Raw genomic sequence first — 13,346 nt, 5'->3', positions numbered from 1 at the left:
AACCAAGAACACTTGTATGGGAACACAGGGGTCGAGGGGAACAGTTGGCCTGTTCCGCTCCGTTCCCATCTGGACATCTTGCAGAAAGGCAAAATAAATAATAAAAAACATCCCAAAAAAAAATTAATTTGAATACAGAAAACTTTCGGGGCTCAGTCTCTCTCCCTCATTCGCGTATCTGGCGTCTCGCTCTCGCCAAATGGTTTGCGAAATGCGAAATGCGAATTGCGAATGTTTGCGATAAGCGATTCAGCAACAGCAACAGCGGCAGCGGCAGCGGCAGAGCTTTCGCCCGACATTGAAAGTGAAAACTATTAGATAAGTCCGCCGGGTGTGCGCTGCACTTTTTCTGCTATTATATGTATGCTCATTCCCCTACGGCCGGTTGACGAGCGCACAAACCCACAGAACGCTGATACGTATGAGTGATGTGTCCGCACAGAAATAGCACCCCTCGCTGCGATACCGTCATCCCATTCCCATTCGGATTCCCATTCCCATTCCCACTGTCATTGCCATTGCCATTGCCATTGCCACTTTCCAGTGCCAGTTCCAGGCTTATTCCTATTCCTATTCCAATTCCAATTCCCATTCCCACCGATTCCCACGGATTCTTCGGTTGCAAGAAGGCTCACCTTTCTCCACCTGGCGCTCTGTTTGGAATCCGATGCCCAGCTGCGGGGCATTTCCAGGTCTGCTTCTTTCAATATGCAAACTCTGGGGTTTGGTAATTCTGGCTTTGCGATAATGCGGCGGTAAACTATTCTGCTGGCGTATACGCAATTTCTCGTATACGCAATTTCTCTTTCTTTTCGCTTAGAACGCACTCAACAAAATAGAAAAAATTGTAGACACACACACATGCACAATGGGACGCGGCGAGGATGAACCGTTAGCTGGAAGGCTCTGAGGCTGAGAATCTGGAGACTGGAGGCTGGAAGTTCTGGAGGAGGAACCGAGATCTGCGAACCGAAGCGAACTCAAAGCGAAGCGATTTCGGGGAGCGACCGACCGAACGAACCGAACCGATGACTAAACTAAACTATCTTGTGCTGCCGGTATCATGGCCTCTTGAGCCCAGCTCGGTGATCCCGAGCGCGAGCGCGAGCACGGTTCCAGGATCATCCGCCTGCGGACCTGCGGCTATCTGCGGCTACACTTAGCGGCAGCTAAGTGTCTATCTATTCTACGCTTTCGGCTATTCGGCTAGATGGTTGGATCGGATGCGGACAGTCCGTGTGTCCGTGTTTCCCGTTTCCCGTGTGTTTAGTGTTTGTTGCGTTTGGTGATTGCAAGCGTAGAAACTCAACTGAATTCGCGCTAAAGAAGAAGAGAGTGCCGTGCCAGTTTCAGTCGCTGCCTCTGCCTCTGCCGCTGCCGCTGCCACTGCCACTGCCACTGCCACCGCCTCTGCCGACGTCGGCACACAAAAAGCGCATTAGGCAGGCGAAAAAAACACACTATTCCCCAAAAAAAATTTGGCAATCTACGGGTGTGTGTGTGCGTTCTCCGGCGTCTGGATGGTGGCCAGAGCGAGACGGCGCTAGCCGGAGAGAGAGCGATTGCGCGCACGCTCCGTTGTCGCAGCGAAGTCGCCTTGGCGATCGAAAGGATTGGACAGGGATGGCGATAGGCGAAGGAGCGAGAGGGGGAGAGGGGGAGAGCAGGAGGTTCCAGTCGAGGCGTATTAGAATGTAGAATTCCCAGACGCAGCGCACACACACACACAAGCGCGCGCGCCTGCTGCGAAAAAGCATTTTTTGCACAAAAGGTCCGCATTTTTTATATTCTCGATCTCTTTCCCTCTCTCTCTCTCTCTCTCTCTCTCTCTCTCTCTCTCGATCCAATGCTAGTGCCTAACTTTTGTGCATAGAGCAAGACGGCTGCGTCGCAGCGCTGCCGCCGGCTGACTAATAGCCCACTAATAATTCTAAATAATAGAGAAAGCTTAGAAGAAGCACGCCTCTCAAAGAAGAGTTCCTTCGAAAAACCCACAAAAAAGGAAAACCCCATGGCCAAATGTTTCAACAGTGGAGAAAAAGAGCTTGGCATTGTGTACACTTGGCGAAATCCTCTGCCGCCTTCGTTTTTTATTCGTTGCTGCACATTGTGTCGAGCGATCTTGGCCGTGTGTGAGTGCTCCACCCGTAGTGCTTACGAACCTTCAAGGCCAAAGACTACGCTTGTTGTTGCTGCCGCCTCTGTGGCTGTATTATTATTAAATTTTGTTTGGCGCATTTCGCCAGCCATCTCCCTCGCGCCCACACTCCCTTTCGCCGGCCGTCTCGCTCTGGCTCTCCAAAATAGTTCTAGAAAAAGTCGAAAAAAGTCGCTGCAGCCGTTTTTTGGCTCTCCCGAAAATGAGTCTGTGGCTGTGTGTGTGCGAGTTTAAATAGAAGCAATTATTTGGCTGACTGCGCTGTATAGCTAATAAAAAACGAAGGCACAAAAGCCAAAAGAGCAGCGGCGAACGCGATTAGATAGAGCAGTGGCAGTCGCAGCCGCAGCCGCAGCCGCAGCCGCAGCCGCAGCCAGAGTGTGAGTATAGTAGTTTGTTCAGTTGGAAACTAAATTGTATAATGCGAGTGGCGAAAATAGAAGTGTGTGTGCCGGTGTGCGTGTGCCGATCAGATTGCCTGCCTGTCTCCTGCACCACCCTCGCAAACTTGTTTGCCGCCCCTCGCTCGGCCCCCGCGCTTTCTCTCGCCGTTGTGTGTTAGCTTATTTCTTCTGGATTTCGCCTTGCTTTTTGCCCCTATCGTTGTCGCCAAGTGTGCGTGCGTGTGTGTGTGTGTGTGTGTGTGTGTGTGTGTGTGTGTGTGCGGTTTCTATTTTCAAGGTTACTCGCCTCAGTTGTGTGTGTGTGTGTTGTGTGTGCCTAGCCGTGCATACATATGTAGTCGCCTTTCCCACGAAAGTGCGAGTGCGAGAGGGATGCCGCGCGACAAGTTGGTCTGCGACAGCTTACAAAGCATTAAACAAGGTCAGTCCACATCCACTTGTCCCCCCTTTCCCCTCCTCCGCCACTCCCTCCCATTTCCCGTTTCCACTCTCCACTTTCCACTTGTTGCCGGCTAGACGCTGTGGCGCCCACATCACATTTCCACATGGCAAATCGCACACACTGCAAACACCTTCCCCTTCTGCCCCACTTGTGCCCCCATTCCACTTTCCAAGCACCGAATGCCGGCCAAATGTAAAATCTAACGGCCAACACACACACACGCAGAGAGCCGAGAGTAGTGAAAGCGAAAGTTCTGTGTAAAAACTAGCAGAGAGAGAGAGCGAGAGAGTGGGTGGGTGTTTAGCTAGGAGAGCTTTACAACGCTGCACTGCACGGGGTGGACCGGTGTGTGTGTGGCTAGACAAATGCTAGACGCAAACGGTAACGGGCCTCGCCGCCCAGCACCACCCACCGCCGGCATAACGAGGCATTTCCATCTGCATCTGCATTGCCCCCCCCACACACACACACACCCACACTTGCGCTGCGGGGAACCGAACTTGTGGGGCAGCTGATTAATGCGTGTTAATTAGCCCATTAGGCTAATTGTGAGCAATTAGAGGAGGAGAGAGGCGGGGCCGAAGCATTTGCATACGTATGTGAATAGAAGTAGAGCAGTTAGCACCCAGCGAGGAGGAGGAGAGCGGGAGGGAGAGCGCGCTGGCCATTCAAAACAAAAGCAAAACCCAATTCTTCAACTCGTAAACTGAGTCCAAGTTCAAGGTCTCGTTCAATCGCCTCTGCTGAAGCCGCTGCCGCTGCCTCCGCCGCTGCCGCTGCCGGCGTCGCTGCCTAGCTAGTTGCGCATAATAGCGAGAGTGCGAGAGAGAGGGTGAGCCCATTAGAAAGCTCGCCATTTTTGCACTGGTGCTGAGGCGCGCGGACAAACACTCTCAAACAGAAACGGCGCACTCTCTTCCTCTCCCCGCGCCCCTTCCTGGCTGCCGGGCGGGGGAAGAGGATCGCAGCAGACAGCGAAGAAGCAGCAGCAGAGCCGGTCCCCGCCCCTCCTCTTTCCTGTCTGGAAAGGCATGCCCGTGCCCATGCCTATTCCATGCCGCAGATCTAAAAAAATCCAAGAGCCTGACCACTCTGTCTACGTTCCAGGTTCTTGTTCTTCCTCCTCCTCCGGGCTTTGGCTGCCTGCGCCGCCTTTTCATTGCTTTTGTTTTGTTTTGGCTCTGCCGTGCCGTGCCAACTCCCCCTGCCCCTTCCAGCAGCATTCCCGCTGACAAAGTTGATTTCTATTGTTAGTGCGCTGCGACTGCGCCGTCAGCTTCGTCGTCGCCCTGCCTCTCCCTCTCCCTCTTCCGCTCACTGTGACTCGTCGCCGCCTCTCTTGCGCTTAGTTGTTTTGCATTTTTGCTAATTTGACCTTCACCTTAACCTAGTCATCGGTTGTCGGACATTCGGTCGTTTACCCCGCACAAATTCGCAAATTCGCCAGCCAAAGTCGAAAAAGCTTCAAATAAATAATGCAAAAATAACGCGAGAGAGTGGGAGAGCCAGAGCATGTGAGTGCCGGAGCCAGAGACTGAGTGGGCGAACCAGAGTGTCGCGGAGAGGGGATCTGCAATAGTGCTAGACAGAGAGCAATGCAGCCTCCTCCTCCTCGCCCCCCCGCACAGCTAGCCAGCGAATTTACAGTTTCGGCTTCCCACTGGAAGTTACCCAAAGAGCACCTCTCTCTCTCACTCACTCAACTATTTCTATCCTCCGCTAGTTTCTATTTGAGCGCTTTTGTGGGCGCTCTCTCCCTAGCTCTCTAGTGGAAAAACCACTATAGTGGGGATGCACGACTGGGAGATACCTGTTAATCAGCGAGATCAGTTTGCCTTCTATAAACCACAGTGTGTGTACAGATGTTTGCCTTAAACTAAGGATCTATGCATGAAGTCTTCAAGTATCAAGATGAATTTATTCCAAAGACTGTGTATATATCGCCCTGCCAAACGTGACATCCGAATCAGTCCAGCATACCCCTTCCCCTCCTAGAGCAATGGGTAGCGCTAGGCCATGTAAGTTTCGAAATGCTGCTCTTTGAGTCGAATCAAATGGAAAGACCGCGAGTGCGCATGGGAAGGCGAATAGTTTTGCGCTAGATCGCGGCGTTCATTTTCCAGCGTCGGTTAGTTTCGTTTAGTTCGCAGATCGCAGTGGAGCCTCGTGCCATCCCTCCACGGATTTTGGAGTTGTTACATCTATTTTTTTGTGTGTTGTGCTCCGTGGTAGAGAAAAGTCAAAGGGAAGGGGAAGTGAGCCGAGTGATTGCGATTTTTGTGCGCGCTGTGATATTTGCCCCCGTCATTGGGGTCTTTGAACTGCGCCATGCGTTCGGCACCGCCGCACCCCCGCCCCACCCGCGCTGCCGCCCACAGAGCAACCGAAAGCGGTATCGCCTCGTTTTGGGCTTCGTGCAACTCCAAAAGTGTGACGGCGTCTGTGGCCATTATCGCGAGGAGCGTTTCGCGTTTCGCGTTGCCCGATAAGTGCAGTAAACCCACCCCCATAGCCCCCGCTCGCCCGCGAGGGGCAATCAGTTATTGGCCCGCCGCCGCTCTAATGAACGTTGAACTGCAAATTGCAAAAGCGTACGAAAATAACAAACAAACGCGAAACTCGCTCTCTCTAGCGGGACATCCGCGTCGCTCGCACCAACACACAGGCATGCGTAATAATAAGTGTAATAAATGGGTGCATTCACCTCGGCACTGGAACGGGCACATCTCTATCTGGATCTGGTGACTGTCTAGCGGGAGATCACTGTAAGTACAGCCTGTGACTATGGCTAACTGCGCCATTTCTGCTGCCTTTCCAAAATTGGAAATTTGCATTTCTGCCCCCCCATCTCTGTCCCTCTCTGTCCTTGGCCCTCTCTCTCCCGCATTGCCCTCTCCCGTTTACCAAAAAACTGTGAAAACATGGGAACGACTGGAAGTTGAGTTGGCAGAATTACTGCAACGTAACTGCTTTTGTTATATCGTTTTTTATCGAATAGGAATAGGGGTCTTCTAAGTTGCCAGCGCAGCAAATAAAATTCGCAAAAACTCAAGTGCACAGTGTTGTTTTTTATATTTCTTGCAAATCGCGCACTAATAATGTAAAAGGAAGCACACGCCGAAGGAGAGTGGGAAAAAACGGCGAATAAAATGCAATACAACAGCCTATCGGAAAGGAGGAAGAGCGGGGGCCAAGCGAAAGTCGGCTCCCCTTCCCCCGCCCTCCCCCTCTCCGCCAGGCACACAATTTAATTCGCATTACATGGGGATTTAGCTTGTTTGCCTTTTCCATTCCATTTCCATTGCCATTTCCATTTCCATTTCCATCGCACATACATATTGATATGGCGATGCGTTTACATAGCAGGCCTTTGTGTGTGCGAATGCATGTGTGCGCACACATGTATGTGCGTGGCCAGCTCATTAATTTTATAGACCATTTTGCGCAATGTGGCACACATGCACACATACGCACACTCGCGATCAATTGACACACATGCACACATAGGCGCGCTGCAATGTATTAGCGTTTCTCATCAAAAAGCTGCTCGCTGCTCTCTGCTCTCGGCTAGCGTCGCTGCCGACGTCACCGCCGCCGCCGCTGCGCCACGGAGGTTAAGAAACTTTTGGGGTTTAATAACATTGCACAAGGTTATTAGATAAAAAATGTGCTCGCCACAACTGCGCGAGAGCGAGCTAGGGCTCCCCGCTCTCTCCCCCTCTTCCCCTCTCCCCCTCGCCGACTCCCTCTTCCTGCTGCCATATTCCCATTTCCATGCTCACCCCCTCCCTTCCTGCCCCCCACACCACTCTCCCTTCACCATGCTCGACTCGGCTGGGATCGGCCGAGATCGGATGGCCTCGTGTGCGAGCTTCGCTTCCAGCGGGAAAAGCAGGGGTGCAGTGGGGCCTGCAAGGGGGTGCGACAGGGGCATTATTTTTAGGCCCTGCATACGGACAAAAAGCGCAAAAAAGCACACATGTGTGTGCTCCCCGAGTTTGTGTATTTTTCGGGACTGGCAAATTTCTTGGCCGTTGATCTTTGGCGTTCTCTCTGCTCGTTGCTTCTGTGGATACTGAATGTCAATGCATTGTTGGGCGCTGAGGGGCTGGGGGGGTTTCAATGCGCATCTGGCTCGCAGCGGGTACACACTTACTTCTTGTGCTTCCTACGCTGCTCTCTTTGCATTCTGCAGGGGGCAACCGATGGCCAGGGGGGAGAGGGGGCCTTCTAAGGGGTTAGGCCGGGCACCTTCACAGTCACGGCCATTGTCACTACCTATCACATTTACCGTTAAGCAGACCGTCTCGGGTTACCCGTGTCATAGCCCAGGCAAGGAAAAGTCCCAGCTACAACGGTTTATATAAGAAGACGACCCTGGGTGTCTCGCTGTCGCCCCGCCCCTGCCATGAAAGCTGAGAACCTCTTCAGTCAGTTCAGAAAAAGTGAAACAAGACAACAACGGAGTGCACAAGTGGAGAACACAGAGTTGTCAACGAAAGTGCAGGAAATAAGCGAAAAAATTAACCAGCTATCGGATCGGGTTGGCCGTGCAGCGAAGAAGGAGCCCCTTCCCATCCCTGCCCATCCCTACCCATCCCGTTGCAGACCCCACTCCCCGGGACGTCCTAGTGCCCGCAACTATGAACACGAACATGACACTCATGACCAACTGACTGACTGAGCCAGCAGGGCAGGAAGAAGAAGAGGCGCGAAGAGAGCGGCGGCAGAAGAAAGGGGAGTTCCAGTGCAGAATGCAGAAGAATTGCAGAGTCGCACACTCGGAAAACGAATGGTAGTCGATTTTAAACACAAATATTTCTCATTTCTCCCATGTAGACTATTTACGAGCCCGTAAAGTAGGTATTAGCTCCCTTTATCTCAGGATTTGGCTAGAAGAATTTAAGAAGATTTCCCAAATCTCAGGGCCGATTCTTCGCTGAGTGCAGTGCCTCCTGTGTCTGCTGTATCTCTGCCGGGGCAGAAATAGAAACGTCGCGAATGGAGCCGAGGCAAGTGGGAGAAGAAAGGAGACTGGAGAATCGCCGGGGCAGGGCGAAGACAGAAGGAGAAGACTGCAGAGTGGAGAACGGAGAACGGAGAACGGAGAACGGAGAAGAGTTATCGCCTAGCCTTTGTGCCAGTGCCATTTGTTTGTCTATCCGGCTTTTGGCCTTGGAGTAACCGTTTCCGAGAACTTGGGAACGCGCCCCGATGTGTGTATGTGTGTACGTGTGTACGTGTGTACGTGTGTCTTGTATCTGTATATCTATGTGTCTATAGCGATAACTATGCACTTCGCCTGTCTCCGTCTGTCTGTCCGTCTGCCTGTCTTTCTGTTGCGTCTTCGCTTTCGCTTTCGATTCTCCTGCGGCTGGGGCCGTGTCTTCTGTGTTTGTTTTGCAACTCCTTGCTCCTCACAGTTTGCGGCGGCCTTGAATGGCATCATCGTTGCGCCGCTGCTGGTAATCATGATCATGATGATGATCGTGATCCCCATTTGTTATTGCGCCTGTCCGTCGACGGATGCATGGGCTGCAGCATGGTGCAGCCAAACAAGTGCCCTGTGCTAGAACATGAGTCACGGGACAACAACTGAGGACTGGGCACTGGGCACTGGGCACTTGGCACTGGGAACTGGGCACTGGGAGCCGAACTCCCTCCCCGGAGCTCCGCCGCCGCTGCTGCCCTGTCCGCTTGTGTGCGCGATTCTCAATTGGCCGCCGCTTCCAGTTGATTCCAGTTGATTGGGCCCCAAGGCTAACGGAAGTGCTGCCTACTGCTAGTGCCCGGTCTGCCCTGGAGGTCTCTAATTGCCCTTTGATCGAGAGTGGCAGTAGAGAGGCATATATGTGTCAGGCAGGGACGGATGTCCTGCGACCCGACTGCCACGGTACTCCCGAAGTCGCGGAAACTGTAACTGAAACGGCGCTGCATTCGCCATCCGTGGCAGCAACAATTGCAGTGGAAGCAGGAGCAGGGGCAACAACAAGTTATGCCCCGTCAACCTTGAATGTCGGCCAGTCGCACACACAGATGGCTGGCACACACACACTAGTGCCAATGCCAACAGCCAACAGCACGCAGACAGCGTCTAGTCGGGCCACCGCTTTGGCTGGGCTCCTCCGTCGCCGCCGTCTCCTCGGCTGTTTTTCCTAGCATCCACAGCCACCACATTCGCATCCCGGCTCCACAGCACGTCCCACGTGTGTGCCCCACACCCCCTGCAACCCCCCCCCCCCCCCATCGCTTTCGTAGCCAGACTACGTCTCTAGTTTCTGTCGCTTTTTATGCTTTTTTCGCTCTTCCTTTTTGCTAGGCACGCTTCGTTGGCTGCCTGCAATTTTCATTCAGTTTTTCTCTCGTCGCGCGACTTTCCCACCCCGCCACGCCCCCACCGCGCCCTCGCCCTCGCCCTCGCCCTCGCCCTCGCCGTTGCAGGAATGCAGAAAAATGTGTTAGTGGAGTAGTTGCCATTACGTCACCTTGCCGGGTGCCTGTGTGTATCTGTGTGCACGTGTCCGTGTGCGTGTGCGTGTGAGTGTGTGGGTACCGCTCTTTGTGGTGGCTCGCAGATGGGGAATGCTTGATAATGGCAATGGTGTGGGGCTGCGGATGGCCCGGGGATGGGGATAGAGATGGAGTGTTGTTGTCGTTTGAGTGACTCGTCTGGGTCTCGGTCTCGGTCGCCCTAACAACTAACACAGCGGGGTAAAAAAACGATGGGGGTGGTGGTGGTGGTGGTGGGGATGGGCGAGATAAAAGCGCTGGAGGTCCCCGGGCGCAGCGCTCCAGTGCGTGCCTGTCTGGCCAGTGGGGCCCCGTTGTTGTTGCCCCAATTCCAGAGTCGCCTGCTGGCGCCCCACCGCGAAAGCGAAAGTTGCAGCGGGACCTCACGTGACTTACCTGTCGAAGGGCTAATCCTGAGGGTTCCTGGCGCCGATTGAATCAGCAGACCAAGCCTGAGAGTGGGTTGCGGCAGGGAGGGCTACCACATGTACAACGAGCAACATTAACAGAACAAAAAAAACGAAACGAACAACAACATGGGTGTGGAGGGGCAAGCTGTTGCCGGACGCGGATGCGGATGCGGATGCGAATGCGAATGCGTTTGCGGATATTATAATGCTGTGAACTTGCGAATTCAGCGCGTCTTGCACTTTGCGCGAACGATCTACGCCTCTCAATGTGCAGTTTGCAGTTTGCAGTTTGCAGTTTGCAGCTTGCAGCTTGCAGCTCGCAGCTTGCAGTCGGCAGTTCGCAGGTCACAAGCTGGCGATGAGCTGCCACACGACGTTTGCTCGGTGCGACGCTGAACAGCAAACTGCAGTCTGGCTTTCGATCTTGCCCGAACCCTGCCGCGCAACTGGCCTTCGTGCGCGAGCCGAGTGCAGATCCTCAGCCGCCCTGCCAGCGCCTTTGCCTTGGCCGTGAGCTGCGCGCAGCGTCGCACTCCGATGCCGATACCCCATGCCGATCCCGATCCCGATTCCGATTCCGACTGAGTGCAGCCGACGAGGCGAAGAATGGCGGAGAAGACGAGCAATGCAGCGGAGAATTGGGGAACTGGGGAACTGGGCAGGGGACGTAGGAGGGGTGGAAAGGGGCAGCAAGAGGCTACTGTGCGGGCCCTGCTTCCTGCAGTGCATTTGTATCTGTATCTTCTGTCTTTGTATGCAGATGCACCGAAAATTTTCGAAGACTGCCAGGAGGGGGGGGGGGGGCTGACTCTTCTGACTCTCCAGAGGCTCCATCAGAGTGCTAATGAGGGGCAGCCAAGGAGGGCAGCTGCATCGCATGAGTCAAGTGTCCTTCTCGGGCAGCCGAGTCAAATTTCGGTGTGTATCTGCGGGGATCTCTCCCCCGAGAAAGGATTCTTCTGGGGCCTGGGAGAGCAGTTGGTGACCCTTACCTGGCGGCTGTCTTGGTGACCTCGGTCCTCAGTCAGACGGCGCATCCTGGCCCATGGCGGCGCTCCATTTGAGTGGGCACACTGAGTGATCACTGGACAACTTTTTGGGGCTGGCTTTCTGGCGCTTTCTTGCGCTTTCTTCCGAATTCTTCCGCTTTCTTCCGCTGTCTTCCTGGTTCTATATCAGATGCTTTGGATGCAAATCGCGCGCGAATCGCGCACGGGATGTTTCTTTTTCTCTTTGGCACTTGGGTGCCTTGTCTTTCGGGTCTTTCGGGGCTTTCTGGGCTCTCTGGGGGTCTCTGGGGGTCTTTGGGCCTGGGCCTATGGGTGCACTTGATGGAAACACACACAAAAAAATAGAAAGGACTGTCCAGATCCTCGTGTGCGGATGCTATCTTTGTGGGCTAATGCTCTTCAATTCGAGTTCAAATTTAGAAATGGAAATTGAAATTGTGCGTTTAGGCTGAACTAACTTTAGTAACTGAACCGATCGAATTAAAAAGCTCAACTGAGTTCCGAAAAAATGCAGTTAAATGTGTTGGGCTTGTGCCGCTGCCCTCTGCCGGTGTGCGTGTGTGTGCGTCGGTGTGAGTCGCCGTGCCAGTGTGTTGGTGAGTGTGTTTGAGAGTGTGCCCGTGTGTGCCCGTGTGTGCCCCTGTGCGCCCCTGTGTGTGCCCGTGTGTGTGCCTGCCCAATTGAATCAGAGAATTCCCCGGGAGCGTGTGTGCGTGTGTGTATACTTAATGCCGCCTGTATGTTTCACTCGCTTTTTGCTTTTTGCATTTTGCCTTCTACTTTTTGTACGTTTTTCGCCTTCTGCTCGCCTTTTTTGTTATATACTTCTCGTGTGCGGCTGTGTGTGCGCGCTTCTTTCGCTTTTTTGGAGTGCAGCGACGTCGGCAGCGCCGATCTGCGATCCGCGAACCGATCGCTGCAGTTACAGCGCAGCTGCAGCGCAGTCGGCGGCCTGAATTTCTGCGCATGCGACGGCAGCGAAGCCGAAAAACGACCGAAAATTGCGTTTTTCGGCGGTTCTGTATGTGTTGAGTATTACGTTGTCTCTTTTTTCCTCGTTTTTATTCATTTTTTGCACCTTTTTTTGTGCCTATTTGCATTCGTATTTACGTCTTTTCTGGTATTGCCCATTTAGAAGTTTTGTTTATTCATTGTCACCGACAGGCCGACCAGAAATTCGGGGGAAGTGAAACGCAAAGTGTCGTCGCCGAGCGAATCAACGAGCGCCGCCCACACACACCAATACAAATGCTGCTGGGCTGCTGTAGATGGGCAGCTGGAGAAAGGGGTGGGGGAGGGGGAAAGGGAAAGGGAAGCGGCAACTTTCGCTGCGCGCCCTATGTAACTGCGAAAGCCAGAAAGATACAACACGCACACAAAGCCGCGATCGCAGCGTTTATCAACTCAGCTCAACGCAGCTCGGGGAGAAAACAACGACGTCGTGCATCTTCGGCTCGAAACCCCCATCTCTTCGGAGGTTCCAATTGAAAGTGTAGCCCACATTTCGAGCCCCATCCCCAAGTGCCAAAGCCAAACCCAAATCCAAAGTCAGAGACTGTTTCAAGAGTCGGCCTGTTTTCGCATTTGTTTTCAGGCCCTTCTGGAGTTGCAGTTTCTGCTGATGTTGCCGAAGACTTGTTTAATATTTTGGTTACCATTACCGCATTTTGTTACATGGCTCCCCTGTTTGCCATAACCCAGATTCCCTGGCCCGTCTTCCATTTCCCTTCCGCCCTTCCGCCCTTCCGCCCTTCGACCCTTCTGGCACGCACCGAAGACCGCAGAGCGAAGACTGCGGCGCGAAGATTTGCTGGCCCTGAGGAGAAACCGAGCGAGTGAGACCGAGAAACTTGTTGCCACTTGCATCTTGTTTGCCCATTTTTTGTGTTTCAGTTCATTGTTTTGCTGCGTTTTTATTTTACTGCTGCATCCTCATGTTGTTGTCGCACTGTGGCTTTTTTGTTGGGTTTTTAAGGTTTTTTTTTGGTTTAAATTTATTTTTTTTAGATTCATGCGTGGCGATTTTGATTTTTTAATTCTGCTGGTCTCGCACTTGGGCTAGCATTTTTCAAGAATTTTTTTAATTTTGTTTTCTGTCTGCGGTGACCTCTTGCCGATTCATACACGTATTTACGTACTAAATCTATATGTATCTATAATGTCTTTACTGCGACTGCGAGCGGCAGTTCGGTTTATGACTGTTTCAAGATCACCGCAAATGTCACCGAGTCACAGATTAGCCGGAAAAGGGAGGGTTGCGCGCGGCCAGGGATCACTGTACCCCCAAGTTCTGCGCCCTTGTTGGTAGTTGGATTTGGATCTGGGTTCGGGCATGGGAATGGGGATTGGGAGTGGGATTGGGATTGGGATTGGGATTGGGCTGAGTTCGGGTGCTTGGCAATTACAACCGGC

The 13,346-nt window shown here is 53.1% G+C and overlaps 2 protein-coding genes across 14 annotated transcripts in view; one reads left to right on the top strand and one right to left on the bottom strand.

Annotated features, from left to right (window-relative positions):
- Window positions 1-13,346, bottom strand: part of LOC108023361 (broad-complex core protein) — an 87,981-nt gene that overhangs the window by 34,814 nt on the left and 39,821 nt on the right. The gene's annotated exons all lie outside the window — the stretch shown is intronic.
- The window catches only part of LOC108023360 (mucin-5AC), a 106,494-nt gene continuing 98,296 nt past the window's right edge, over window positions 5,149-13,346 (top strand). For 8 of the 9 annotated variants that reach the window (XR_007763756.1, XM_044092995.2, XM_017092741.3 and 5 more), the window contains exon 1: window positions 5,149-5,769. The gene's annotated coding sequence lies outside the window, so the exon portion shown is untranslated. The remainder of the gene's footprint in view (window positions 5,770-13,346) is intronic. The other variant, XM_044092996.2, reaches the window with a different exon arrangement.

This window comes from Drosophila biarmipes, chromosome X (genome assembly GCF_025231255.1).
Source record: "Drosophila biarmipes strain raj3 chromosome X, RU_DBia_V1.1, whole genome shotgun sequence".
NCBI classification, from domain to species: domain Eukaryota; kingdom Metazoa; phylum Arthropoda; class Insecta; order Diptera; family Drosophilidae; genus Drosophila; species Drosophila biarmipes.
Note: the sequence above shows the minus strand (reverse complement) of the source record. Positions and strands in the feature narration are given on the sequence as shown.